Raw genomic sequence first — 14,949 nt, 5'->3', positions numbered from 1 at the left:
CTGGGGCATTGGTGAGCCCGAAAGGCATGACCAAGTATTCATAATGACCTGAAGGGGTGTTAAAAGCTGTCTTCCATTCGTCTCCTTCTCTTATGCGGACCAGATGGTAGGCATTACGCAGATCCAGTTTGGTGAAGACAGTACTACCTTGAAGGAGCTCAAAAGCAGAAGTCATGAGAGGTAGAGGGTATCTGTTCTTAACTGTAATTTCGTTTAGACCTCGATAATCGATGCATGGTCTAAGTGAACCATCCTTCTTGCCAACAAAGAAGAATCCTGCACCTGCAGGAGAAGAAGACTTTCTGATAAGTCCTGCCTTGAGGGCGTCAGAAATGTATTCCTCCATTGCCACTCTCTCAGGACCTGTAATGGAATAGATTCTGCCTCGAGGAGGGGTAGTACCAGGGAGAAGGTCAATGGCACAGTCGTACTCTCTATGGGGTGGTAGAGAAGTGGCCTTAGATTTGTTAAATACCGCACACAAATCATAATAAATCTTAGGGACCTTAGACAAGTCTGGATAAACAAGGTTGATCTCACGGGGAGATGTCATGATAGGGGTTTCCCTCAAACAATTAGTAGAGCATGATGGCCCCCAAGACTGAACCTCACCAGTGAGCCAGTTGATGACTGGACTGTGTTTGACGAGCCAGGGGTGTCCCAGAATCACAGGAATCTCCGGAGACCTGGTTAGCAGAAACATGATCCTGTCGTGGTGGTTTCCTGAAATGAGTACAGAAACAGGCTTAGTGCAGCGAGTTACTTGATCAATGAGATGCCCATCAATAGCAAAAATCTCACGTGGTCTCTCTAGAAGTTCCAACTCCAGTGCAAGCTTATGAGCTAGGCTGACATCAATAAAGTTAGCATCAGCCCCAGAGTCAATGAAAACAGGTACCTCCTTATTTTCAGGAGAGTCGGGAAATCTGATGGTGCACCGATTATGGGGAGGGTTCTGAGACCTGAGGATAGGGCTCAGCAAAGACCTCCCGAACTTTACTGAGCCTGCCCTTTTAACGGACAGTTAAAGGCCCGATGATTCCTCTCTCCACAATAAAAACATAGTTGATTCCTGAATCTCCTATCCCTCTCTTCAGTGGAGAGTCTGGTCCTGCCCAGTTGCATGGGCTCCTCAGTGTTAACAGGAGGAGGAGTGAAGACTTGGGGCATAGTGCTTGAACTGACCTGGACGGTTGAGACTCGTCTTTGATAGTTAGATGATGACCTCTCCCTCTTACGTTCACGAAGGCGCTGGTCAATCCGTGTGGCCAGCCTTTCTAAGGCCTCGAAGGTCTTGGGAGGGTCACGAGTAGCAATTTCATCCTTGATATCATCTGACAGACCCTGGTAAAAAACATCAAACAGGGCTTCATTATTCCAAAAACAACTAGACTTCAAGGCATGGAAATTGATAATGTAGTCAGTAACAGGTCGAGAGCCCTGTCTGAGAGAGAACAGTCTCCTGGCAGCCTCTCTCTCAGATCGAATAGGATCAAAAACCCTCTTCATTTCATCAGAAAACTCTATAAATGAGTCACAGCAGTCTGCATCATTCTCCCACTCAGAAGTTCCCCAAAGCTTAGCTTTACCAGACAGTAGAGAGATTGTATATGCCACCTTGGCCCGTTCCAAAGGAAAGGCAGTGGGCTTGAGTTCAAATAGCAGGGAACACTGGGTCAAAAAAGGTCTGCATTGTTCAGGATCCCCATTAAAACGCTCAGGGGGGGGAAGCTTAGGCTCGTTGTTTGCGTTAGCCGTCGGAGTAACAGTAGAGGGGAGTGGTTGAGCAACTGAGGAACTAGCTTGGACCTGGGTGATTTTAAGAGAAGAAAGTCCCCGTAAAAGCTCCTGGACATTTCTTTCTAGGCCAGTAATAGCCCCCTCTACTTTAGAACACCAATCGGGATTCGGCTGTGGGTTCATACTGGCGAGATCGTACTGTAACGATGATGCAACTCAACCAGAACCCAAAACGCAGCCAGACAAGAGAATGGTTAACCAAAAGTTTTAATATAAAAAATAATAATAATAATTGGGTAGAAGAGGTTCCACTGAAGCGGTCAGACAGGAAGGACAGGAATGGAGGTTTATCAGGGAATTGAAATCCAGCCGGGGAGGAAGGGGAAGTGGACAACAGGAGGTCTTGGGGGTTCCAGGAACAAACAGGAGACAGAGAATATTTCCACCAACCAGATGCAGAAGCGGGAGACAATCCAAGGTAAGCACTGGAGGGTTTCAGGCAGGGATAGTCCAGTAATCCAGAGACAGAGTCAGAGACAGGCAGGTTTCAGCAACGTGAGGTCAGGACTTTTCCGAACAGCAGAAGGACAAGGCAGAAATCTGTGGTCAAAAAACAGGCAGGATCCGATAACCAGAAAAAACTCTCTTGAAACATGAATCAAGGCTTGAAAGCTGTGACAGAGGCAACAGACGATCTCGCACTGAGCTGGTGACAAGCAGCTGATTAAATAAGAGCAACCCAGTGCAGGTGAAGGCAATGAGTAATCAGCACAGTCAAGGTGAGCTGAAGGGCTGGAATCATGACAACTACAGGCTGATCCAACTTTGATGTAATGTCCTTAAAACAAGTCAAAATGAGGCTCAGTATTGTGTGTGACCTCCATGTGCCTGTATGACCTCCCTACAGCGCCTGGGCATGCTCCTGATGAGACGACAGATGGTCTCCTGAGGGATCTCCTCCCAGACCTGGACTAAAGCATCTGCCAACTCCTGGACAAGTCTGTGGTGCAACGTGACGTTGGTGGATGGAGCGAAACATGATGTCCCAGATGTGTTCAATCGGATTCAGGTCTGGGGAACGGGCGGACCAGTCCATGGCTTCAATGTCTTCATCTTGCAGGAACTGCTGACACACTCCAGCCACATGAGGTTAGCATTGTCCTGCATTAGGAGGAACCCAGGGCCAACCGCACCAGCATATGGTCTCACAAGGGGTCTGAGGATCTCATCTCGGTACCTAATGGCAGTCAGGCTACCTCTGGCGAGCACATGGAGGGCCATGCGGCCCCCCAAAGAAATACCACCCCACACCATTACTGACCCACTGCCACACCGGTCATGCTGAAGGATGTTGCAGGCAGCAGATCGCTGTCCACGGTGTCTCCAGACTCGGTCATGTCTGTCACATGTGCTCAGTATGAACCTGCTTTCATCTGTGAAGAGCACAGGGCGCCAGTGGCGAATTTGCCAATCCTGGTGTTATCTGGCAAATGCCAAGCGTCCTGCACGGTGTTGGGTTGTGAGCACAACCCCCATTTGTGGACATCGAGCCCTCATACCAACCTCATGGAGTCGATTTCTAACCGTTTGTGCAGACACATCAACATTTGTGGCCTGCTGGAGGTCATTTTGTAGGGCTCTGGCAGTCCTCCTCCTTTTCCTCCTTACACAAATGTGGAGGTAGCGGTCCTGCTGCTGGGTTGTTGCCCTCCTACGGCCTCCTCCACGTCTCCTGGTGTACTGGCCTGTCTCCTGGTAGCGCCTCCAAGCTCTGGACACTACGCTGACAGACACAGCAAACCTTCTTGCCACAGCTCGCATTGATGTGACATCCTGGATGAGCTGCACTACCTGAGCCACTTGTGTGGGTTGTAGAGTCAGCCAGAAAGCATAGGTACTGAGAAGTGGTCTGTGGTCCCCACCTGCAGAACCACTCCTTTATTGAGTGTGTCTTGCTAATCGCCAAAGATTTCCCCCTGTTGTCTATTCTATTTACACAACAGCTGTGAAATTGATTGTCAATCAGTGTTGCTTCCTAAGTGGACAGTTTGATTTCACAGAAGTTTGATCTACTTGGAGTTATATTGTGTTGTTTAAGTGTTCCCTTTATTTTTTTGAGCAGTGTATAAAAATAGAATTATTTGTCACAACTGGTTATTTGCCACTGTGGCAAATTACAGGCAGATTTTGCTTCCTGCATAATGCTTTTAAATCACTGGGTAAGGTGCCCTCCATTAGGTCTTATTGCTCCTGCAAAGAAAGGTGCTTCTCCTTCCTGGACAAGCCACCATATAAACCTTGAACTTATGGATATATGTTCAATTTGGAGACTTTGCTTTCACAGCTTTAAACTAGGATGACCATTGTAATATGCATTATTGCCTCAGATTGGTGTTCTGAATGGTGTTCAAGCTTGTCGCTTGATTTCTTTGATTTTTGTTAGTTCTTTACACATTCCTTCATTTCAAACATAGAAATGAACATAATTAAGATACAAATCTAAACACAGTTGAAATTAAATTGGCTTAAAAATCCAGAAATATTTTAAATACTTTTTAACTATCACCTAAGGGAAAAATTTCATAGTAAAATGAAAATTTATTTATCTTTACATCACACATGACATCTAAAGAACATTATCTAAAGTTTTACATTTGATAGGAGCACACCTACATTTTGATGATTTTTCTTTACTCAAATTATGCACATTTTTTATAATTATGTCAAAACAGTTCACATCCATAAAAAATATGCCTGGACGACATGTATAGCATATGCAAAAGCTTCCTTCAGTGTCTTTAGCTCCTAATTCACAGTGCAAGAAAGCTTAGAATTTCAATTTGGAGTTACATACTGATGATTATTTCAGAATTAGTTTTTTTCATTTGTTTGTTTTGTAAACTTCTTTGCAACAACCACAAATCAAAAACTCACTCCAGCAAATGACTTAGAAGATGCAAATGATACCAAAGGGCTCCTGGTGAGTAGGAATGATGCAGAAAGAAATTAAAGGGCTCACAACTATCGGAAATGTTGAGAAAAAGTCATCTAAAGGTAAGTGCTGATGCTGATTTTGATTAACATCTGTAAGAACAAAATAAAGATATACCACCAAACTAATTGAAAAAGAAATATAAGTTAATCACTCTTAATGTGTAGCTGGTACACAAAACTGTCTAATAAAATATTCAGGTAAAAAAACTTATCTGCAACATCATCACAGAGGTCAACATGCAGTAAAGAAATGAACATCTGGATAGGCCACAAGCACCAACTCTTTAGTACTTGTTAAGTTTCTGAATAAATGTGACATTAGTGATGTTAAAAGCAAATATTTCTTGTATTTGGATGTTTCCTTCTCCAGCTAAATATTTTTGCAAATTAAAGGCTGGATTTTTCAATTATTTCTGAGTGAGACTATGCTATTGCTGAGACAGATTACTTCAAAAGGTCAACATATGTCAAAAGCAACATTGAATTTCAAGCATGATATATAAAATAACCATTTCATTGAGTTTTTATTGTGGGGTATTGTGAACATGACTCAATTACATAATACTTAGTAAGTTGCTATCTGATTTTGATTTTTAATGCAATCAGATGTACAATTACATAAAGATACAATAAAAAAAGTTTTTGTCAAAACTTATATGACAACATTGAACACAATTGAACAACACTGGAAAAATTTATATACAAGGTAAATACTGCAAAATCGGTTGAACCTCAAAGAATGAAATCAATTTATAAAAACAGACAACCAGAAACTAAATGAACAGAAGTGATCAAAGGAAAATAAAAACTTAAGGAGTTCCAAACAGATGCAGGTCACTCTGCCCTTTCTTTTTGCAGTTTTGGATATTTTCGGTGCAAAGTACGATAACAGCCATCCGCCACATTTTGAACCAATATGCATCAATTTGTACTTGCCTTTGGGATGTTTCATAACTGCTTTGAAAACCAATTGAAGTAGTTCTACTTAATATATGGCATGCATTGTTTGTTAAGCCCAACCCGAACTGAACCATTGGTCCCGGCCCTCAGTGGTTGCTGAGTGGACCAGGCCACCGGAAAACGTCCTGGTGCTCCTGATGGCCAGTCCGCCACTGGCCTCACCCTAGTCTGTATAAATTGCGCTCAGACCAGGTAATCAGCTCCCATTTTTTCTTCAGTTTCAGCTGAGAGCAATGATTCTTATAAAGTTCTCAAGAGCAAGAAGAATGGCTAGCAGCAGAGCCATCTGCTTTTGCCCGGCATGTCAGACAGGCTAAATCATGAATTATGATCTGAATGCCATCTGGGACCTTACCACATGGGTCTAACCCTATCCCTGCAGCCCTCCTGCTGTTCGCGTTCTTCTCTCCACTAGAAGGAGAATTCCCCATAGCAGCCCGCTAGATGAAGATATATTCGATGCTAGGCGGGAATTGGATGATTCAATCTCTGAGGCAGGAACTGGTAGCACCTCTGCTCCCCTCCAGAGGACCTGGAGTTAGGTGCACCATCAGCCTATATTTGGGCCTCCCAATGTCGGCAACTGACCCACTTCTGGGGATGGGTGCAGTTGTTAGTGCGCTGTCTGACATCATAGCAAAGGTCATATGAGATGCCTTCAATGATGGTTCACCCTCCTGCGCATAGATCCTGTGTAACAGAAGAGGCAGATGATTTCTGTCCCTCCTTCAGAGGGAGCCGACCTACCCCAGTGGGAAAAACCCCATATTCTGTCAGACAGAGTTTCCCTCAGCAGACCTGTGTCACACATCCCAGTGGTCACAGACATGTTACTGTCAGGATGGTGGGGGCATGTCTATCCCAAATGGTGGAGGAAAGTGGCCAGATCACACATAAATGTGCTGGAGTTCCTCACGGTGTGGAAGGTGACACAGCACTTTGCTTCTCTGCTGCCAGATCATGTTCTGATCCACGCACACAACAGAGTTGCAGCAGCTTATATAAACTGACAAGGGGGTGTGCGCTCAGCTCAGCTGTTAAAGAGGAACTAAGCCCCAAATCAACTTTTGCATGGCTACATTGCGCCGCACCCAATGTCTGTTTGTGCATTACAGAGAACTCTACAGGACAGCCGCAGTCTGCTCAGCGCCTTTCACACTGGTTATACTATACTTCTTCTGGACTGGATTCTCCAGAGAAGCTCAGAGCTTTCACATCCTTTTTCACCTTAAACCCACTAGCGAAGGCCTTAAAGGGCAAAGCCTATACCAAATAGAACTCTGGTATCGTTTTATAACCCCAGATTCTATGAGTATTACCTGGTCTGAGCCAGTTTATATAGACCAGGGTGAGGCCCACAATACATGGACGTGGACTAAAGTTTTCAGCGCTCGTGCTCGTGCACACACGAAGGGATAAACCCACTAGCAATAGCCTTAGATGGCTGTGCCTATACATATAGAATCAAGGGTTACAATACCAATACCAACGTTTTTTTGTCGGGTTCTGGAGTTGCTGACTTTATTTTGTGCCTGCTATTAGCTACGCTTCACCCCTAGGTGCCGCTTGTGCTCTGTTGGGTAGGACAGGTGTTTCCCATCTCCGTGATCAGCTGGGAGGTTTAAAAGGAGCATGCTGCCAGCACTTCGACGCCTGAGTGTTTTGCCTCTGTGGTAACATTCAACTGGCCAAGTTTGAGACTTTCATGTTTTTGCTAAGCCTAGACTTATCAGTTTTGTCCTTACTTATTTCCAGGTTCAGTTTTGGACACAGCTCAAGCTCCTTTGGAGGACCTACCTGACTTCGCCTTCCATGTCAAGATTTCAAGTTTGGATTCCCAGTCAAGTTCTGCTGGCAGCAACCGGACTCCATACCCTCAGCTTCCTCCGAGCAAACCCTGTCCACCCTCCAGCGAGCGGCACCTCTGGACTCCGTCTGAAAGGAAGCACCGAACCTAAGTTCTGATCCTTGAGAAGGATCAATTAAATCTATGTAACCAGGATTACCAAGCTTACCCGACCCGGAACCTTATTCCTCCGGCAAGCCAACTTAACCTACAAACTGTAAGATACCTAACGCAGCAAATCCTCATTGTTACAATCCACCACTTATCTGTTACCTCTCCAACAACAATGATAACGCTGCCTCCAACAGCTCCAGCAGAAACAACCAACCAGTTGGCTGAAAAAGAGAGGCCATCACAAAAGGTCTCCCTGTCGAAATCCACAGGAGAGGTGCCCCCCCCCAACAACTAAGTCATATAAACTGGCTTTATTGAACATTAGATCTCTGTCAGGAAAATCATTTTTAATCAATGACTTCATTACTGACCACGATCTTGATGTTATGTTTTTAACAGAAACATGGTTACATTAATTTAATGAAGCTCCCATTCTGATAGAGTCGATGCCTCCGAACTACAATTTTCTTTGTGAGAGCAGACAGCAAAGAAAAGGTGGAGGGGAGGCCACTTTGTTTAAAGATTTACTAAAGTGTAAAAAGTATTTCTGGGCAAATTTGACTCTTTTGAATATTTGGCTCTCCAGGTAAAGAGAACCATGTTCTTGAATATTTACAGGCCTCCTAAGACCAAAACAAACTTTATCAGTGATTTTAATTAGCTTTTATCTGTGATATGTGTTGATTATGACTGTTTAATTATTGTGGGAGTGTTCAACATTCACATGGACAATTCTGAAGACAGAAGTACAATAGATCTATGTGACACTCTTAAAAATTTTGGTTTGACTCAACATGTTAAGCAGCAAACGCACAAACAGGGACATATTTTGGATTTGATCATCACTAAGGGTCTAAACATTTCCAAGATGTTGCCCTATCTGACCATTTTTCTGTTATTTTTGAAAGCATCATCTGCAATGACTCAGTTTGCCAAAGAGACATGATAAGAAAACGCATCTTTAAGGACGGTGCTGCTGAAACCTTTAACCAGATTTACTCTTCTACCTCCACTTTGCCCTGTAACACTGTAGATGAGCTGGTAGATAACTTTCATTCTAAAATCTCGGACATCATTGATTCAATTGCTCCAATTAAAGTGAAAGTCGTTTCTGGGAAGAAAATGTTTCTGTGGAGAAGTGCTCCACCAGTCAGAAGTGAAAAACAGAAGTGTCGAAAAACTGAACGCAGGTGGCGAAAGACTGGATTCCAGGTTCACTATATTATCTATAAAGAAAGACTAAACAGATATACCCTACAACTGAAAAATGCAAGGAAATCTTTCTTTTCTGAGATCATCAGCAAAAACATAGACAATGCTCGTGCATTATTTGCCATGGTTGACAGGTTAACAAACTCTCCTCTATAGCATCTGAACTCCACTCTACCAGGGCCTGCAATGAATTAGCTAAATTCTTTACTGAAAAAACCCAAAACATCAGAGGGTCAGTCAGCACATCCACATCAACTCCAGTACCAATCTTGTCCAGAACTAGAACTGATTTCGACAAAATTTCCCAATTTCACCGAATAAACTACAAAAAAAAAATCGTACACCAACTAAGCTCTTCTTCATGCTGTCTCGATGTTTTACCCACGGCTTTCCTTAAGAAAGCTTTTCCGGTCATAACATCTGATTTAACACAAATAATAAACACGTCCCTTTTGTCAGGTGTTTTCCCCCAGGCCCTGAAAACAGCAATTATCACACCTCTATTGAAAAAGAGCAACTTGGACAAGCTGCTACTGCAGAACTACTGGCCTATATCAAACCTCCCCTTCATCAGCAAGATTACTGAAAAAGCTGTGTTTCAACAGTTAAACAACTTCCTGACAATGACCATTCGCTTCGATGTCTTCCAGTCAGGCTACCGTGCTCACCACAGTACAGAGACTGCTCTTGTCAAGGTGTTCATTGACATCCGTATAAATGCAGACTGTGGAAGAACCACAATGCTGGTATTATTGGACCTTAGTGCAGCATTCGACACTGTTGATCACTCCATTTTATTAGAGTGCCTTGAAAACAATATCTACATGCTCCCCCTAACTCAGATTTTACAACAACAACGTAAGTTATCATAACTATGCAGACAACACACAGCTATACATTACGATGTCACCAGGTGACCATGAACCCATTCAAGCGCTGGGTAACTGCTTAGAAAAAAATCAATCCATGGATGGGCCCAAATTTTCTTCAGCTGAATCAAAACAAAACTGAAGTAATAATCTTTGGACCAAAGGAAGAGCGTTTAATCTTTGGACCAAAGGAAGAGCGTTTAAAAGTTAGCACACAGCTTCAGTTAATACAGCTAGAAACCACCAATCAGGCTCGAAACCTGGGTGTAGTGATGGACTCAGACCTGAACCTTCAGAGAACATAAAGACAGTAACAAGGTCAGCCTTCTATCACCTAAAGAACATCTCCAGGATTAAAGGACTAATGTCTCAGCAGGACCTTAAAAAACTAATTCATGCATTCATCTTTAGTAGAATTGATTACTGCAATGGTGTCTTCACAGGTCTGCCTAAAAAGTCAATCAGACAGCTGCAGTTGATCCAGAACGCTGCTGCCCGCGTCCTCACTAGAACTAAGAAAGTGGAGCACATCACCCCGGTTCTAAAGTCCCTACACTGGCTCCCTGTAGCTCACAGAATAGACTTTAAAATACTTCTGTTAGCCTATAAATCACTGAATGGCTTAGCACCAAAATACATAACAGACTTGTTGTCAGTGTATCAACCACCCAGACCTCTCAGGTCTTATGGCTCAAATCTACTCTGCATACCCAGATCCAGAACCAAACATGGAGAAGCAGCTTTTAGTTCTTATGCTCCACTAATCTGGAATAAACTCCCAGAAAACTGTAAAAGCGCCGAAACCCTAAGTTGCTTTAAATCAAGATTAAAAACTTACAGGTCCTTCTCAAAATATTAGCATATTGTGATAAAGTTCATTATTTTCCATAATGTCATGATGAAAATTTAACATTCCTATATTTTAGATTCATTGCACACTAACTGAAATATTTCAGGTCTTTTATTGTCTTAATACGGATGATTTTGGCATACAGCTCATGAAAACCCAAAATTCCTATCTCACAAAATTAGCATATCATTAAAAGGGTCTCTAAACGAGCTATGAACCTAATCATCTGAATCAACGAGTTAACTCTAAACACCTGCAAAAGATTCCTGAGGCCTTTAAAACTCCCAGCCTGGTTCATCACTCAAAACCCCAATCATGGGTAAGACTGCCGACCTGATTGCTGTCCAGAAGGCCACTATTGACACCCTCAAGCAAGAGGGTAAGACACAGAAATAAATTTCTGAACGAATAGGCTGTTCCCAGAGTGCTGTATCAAGGCACCTCAGTGGGAAGTCTGTGGGAAGGAAAAAGTGTGGCAGAAAACGCTGCACAACGAGAAGAGGTGACCGGACCCTGAGGAAGATTGTGGAGAAGGGCCGATTCCAGACCTTGGGGGACCTGCGGAAGCAGTGGACTGAGTCTGGAGTAGAAACATCCAGAGCCACCGTGCACAGGCGTGTGCAGGAAATGGGCTACAGGTGCCGCATTCCCCAGACCTGGGCTACAGAGAAGCAGCACTGGACTGTTGCTCAGTGGTCCAAAGTACTTTTTTCAGATGAAAGCAAATTCTGCATGTCATTCGGAAATTAAGGTGCTAAAGTCTGGAGGAAGACTGGGGAGAAGGAAATGCCAAAATGCCAGAAGTCCAGTGTCAAGTACCCACAGTCAGTGATGGTCTGGGGTGCCGTGTCAGCTGCTGGTGTTGGTCCACTGTGTTTTATCAAGGGCAGGGTCAATGCAGCTAGCTATCAGGAGATTTTGGAGCACTTCATGCTTCCATCTGCTGAAAAGCTTTATGGAGATGAAGATTTCATTTTTCAGCACGACCTGGCACCTGCTCACAGTGCCAAAACCACTGGTAAATGGTTTACTGACCATGGTATCACTGTGCTCAATTGGCCTGCCAACTCTCCTGACCTGAACCCCATAGAGAATCTGTGGGATATTGTGAAGAGAATGTTGAGAGACTCAAGACCCAACACTCTGGATGAGCTAAAGGCCGCTATCGAAGCATCCTGGGCCTCCATAAGACCTCAGCAGTGCCACAGGCTGATTGCCTCCATGCCACGCCGCATTGAAGCAGTCATTTCTGCCAAAGGATTCCCGACCAAGTATTGAGTGCATAACTGTACATGATTATTTGAAGGTTGACGTTTTTTGTATTAAAAACACTTTTCTTTTATTAGTCGGATGAAATATGCTAATTTTGTGAGATAGGAATTTTGGGTTTTCATGAGCTGTATGCCAAAATCATCCGTATTAAGACAATAAAAGACCTGAAATATTTCAGTTAGTGTGCAATGAATCTAAAATATATGAATGTTAAATTTTCATCATGACATTATGGAAAATAATTAACTTTATCACAATATGCTAATATTTTGAGAAGGACCTGTATAAATAAACTTGACTTGACTTGACTTGACATGCAGCCGATACTTTACTAAATTATGTACGCAACTGTTAAGTCAGCATTTTTACATGCAAACAAGTGGTCTCTCACAGAGCAAATATAGACGAAAACATGAAAACATAAACTTTTACACTTTAAATTGGATAATTGAATCATAACTGCCCCTTTATTTTAACACTGCACCTCTTAAGACAAGGTTTTCACCAGCTGCTTTAAATTTAGGTCTTTAAGACATTTTGTATTGATTGGTTATCTGCGAATACTAATAAAAAGTGAATTATAAATCAAAGGAAACAACCCCATTTTACTTTTGGTGCATGTTTCACTAATACCAGCTGAGGCAACAAGTTAAGGCCTCTTTTATTTTTAGACACTGTGCTTGAGCTTTCAAGAGAGAAATCAGTAAATGTATTATTATTAAAACAAACCAAAAACAGGAAATTTAGCTGAACTTCGAACCAGTTACTTCAAAAATACAATTCACTACATATTATTTGCCGTCAAAACAAACCACTTTACTGAAACTTCCACTATCTTACAGGAAGTTGTACCCACAGTCAATCCAACAGCAACATGAAAGTCTTAAGGTGGATTTTGGTTTGATGTGTTTGATCAAATCAAAATCTAGCCCATTTGTTCAAGCCCATATGGGCAAGAGATGCCTAGCCCAAATGGGCATCAGAACCACAATCAATGGACATTTTCTGAAAATAATTTTCAATTCTAATAAATTATGCATGATATTTGAGCATTTTATGATCATTTATTCCCATAATTCCTGAAATATACCAACTACCAAGTGAAATAAACTGATAGGCTAAGCAACGGTTAAGTACATGGGTATGAAATTGTTTGTTTATGAGTATGTCATGTTATAGATGTGTGTTGGGCTGTAATCGCAACGTGCATGGAAGCTCTTCCTTCATCATACTATAGAATACTGTAACTTGGAACAATTCAGTGTAGAAAGTAAATTAAAAAGGACCCTTTTCTATTAACTGGAAATGAGGCCTCAAAGCGTATGGCCGATTGGAGGTCCATAGCATGCAGACGATACTAGATGAGCATCTGGGATAATTCTTTTGAATGTTTAGTCATTATTCAAACTAATTTGTAAGAATACTATATCCCTGACCAAAAAAAGCAATTATATCTCCCTACACAGTAAAAAGAACCGGTTCTCTTTCAAAAATAAATCTCATGAAGTGTCCCTTTGTTTTCATTTATCTAGCTGCAGCAAAGTACCACCAGAAGACAACTTCATGTCTCCCAGTCTGGTCCATTCATGGCTCTTTTGTTCCACCTGTCACTGTGGATTTAGATTTTCTTGTAGGATTTGGCTGAAATAAGCTTATCTCAGCTGAAGACTCGCTGATGAACAAAAGCCCATTAAATCAGTTAGAAGAATGCTCTTATTCTAAGTTCTCACAATAGAGATCTCTATTTTTCCAACTAGCTTTCTTGAAGAACAACAAATGAAATTATGCTTTTTGCAAGTAACTTTGAACTGAGAATCGCTTATGATACAAAGTTTAACTGCAACAATTAAAAGGAGATGATTACTTATTGTTTAGACATTCGGGTTTTATGTAAAGAATGTTAGACCTATTCAGGGTTTGTTGAAGCTTTTGAAAATGATCCTAAGATTAATATCATAAGACTTTCAGAAAATGTATTCTGGAGTCCTGTCGCTGTTCTTTCTCAAGGCTGAATAGATCATGACTAACAAGTCTTGTAGTGTATTAGGCACAGAGGATTTAGCAATTTGAAGACTTTGAGTTTCTCAATGCTGAATATCATGTTTGCATTGTACCTAAAGTCACAAAAAGGGAAAATGTTTAATAAAAGGCCTACATTTCTTATGGTGCTAAGGTGGTTAATGCTAAACAAGACAACAATGAATTACCTGACATCTGCCAGCATTAAAACAAATTCAAACCTTGATTAATTATTGTTAGCTGTCAATTTATGGGATATATATTCACTGGTCAAATCAAATGAAGGTCTTTGTTTCAACGAGAGTAAGGAAGCAACCAAACAGCAGGGCATTGACATAAAAAACGTTACCAGACACAATAGACCGATGCACAAAACAATGGATAGTTGCTGTTTCCATCCCTGCTAACACAGTCATCATACCTGCTGACATACCACATTGTGTTCTTCATGGTTCTGATGAGCTGAACCGCAGACAACTCCCACCACTTCTTTAGAGATCGGATACAGTCCTTCGTGGTCTGCAGTGAAGACTGACGCCATCTTTAATCACAACAGACTCCATCTGTCGATGGTTGTTCTCTTTCCATCCTCTCTGTCTCTGTTCCAGTCTCTCTGTTCCAGCCCTCCGTTTGTTGTGGGGGGTTCTAATTTTCCATCCAACATCAAACCAGCATATCGACGGGCTCATGGGCCGCCCAGCAGGGGGGTAGCTTGAACATGCTGGACTGGCTGTTTTCCTTCTCCAAGCTGCAGATTAAGCGACCACATTTATTTTTCACAGAATTCCTTGGGTGTCCAGGAAAAATTAAAAAATTAAATCAAAATCAGCTTTCTGTCCTTTGATTTCAACAAGACTGGGCTAAAAAACTCACCAATGATTTTTCCAAGTGGTATGATTTCTTTAGATGTTGTAACCGATTGGATTTTAAGCTCTTTTTAACTGAAAGCACATCTTTGTTGTCACTCAAAAATAATTTAGAACTGTGTCTATTATACATATCAATCATTTGAACTTCTTTTTTAGTGTTCAAGTCATTGTTATTTAAATAAAACGTAAACAGTAATAAAAGTC

At 42.0% G+C, this 14,949-nt stretch overlaps 1 protein-coding gene across 1 annotated transcript in view; it reads right to left on the bottom strand.

Annotated features, from left to right (window-relative positions):
• The window catches only part of LOC124862968 (axin-1-like), a 55,280-nt gene extending 40,731 nt beyond the window's left edge, over positions 1 to 14,549 (bottom strand). Inside the window, exon 1 of the mRNA XM_047357181.1 lies at positions 14,310 to 14,549. The gene's annotated coding sequence lies outside the window, so the exon portion shown is untranslated. The remainder of the gene's footprint in view (positions 1 to 14,309) is intronic.
• Positions 14,550 to 14,949: the final 400 nt, after the last annotated feature.

Source organism: Girardinichthys multiradiatus, chromosome X, assembly GCF_021462225.1.
Source record: "Girardinichthys multiradiatus isolate DD_20200921_A chromosome X, DD_fGirMul_XY1, whole genome shotgun sequence".
NCBI classification, from domain to species: Eukaryota; Metazoa; Chordata; class Actinopteri; order Cyprinodontiformes; family Goodeidae; genus Girardinichthys; species Girardinichthys multiradiatus.
This window is presented reverse-complemented; position numbering and strand designations above follow the sequence as displayed.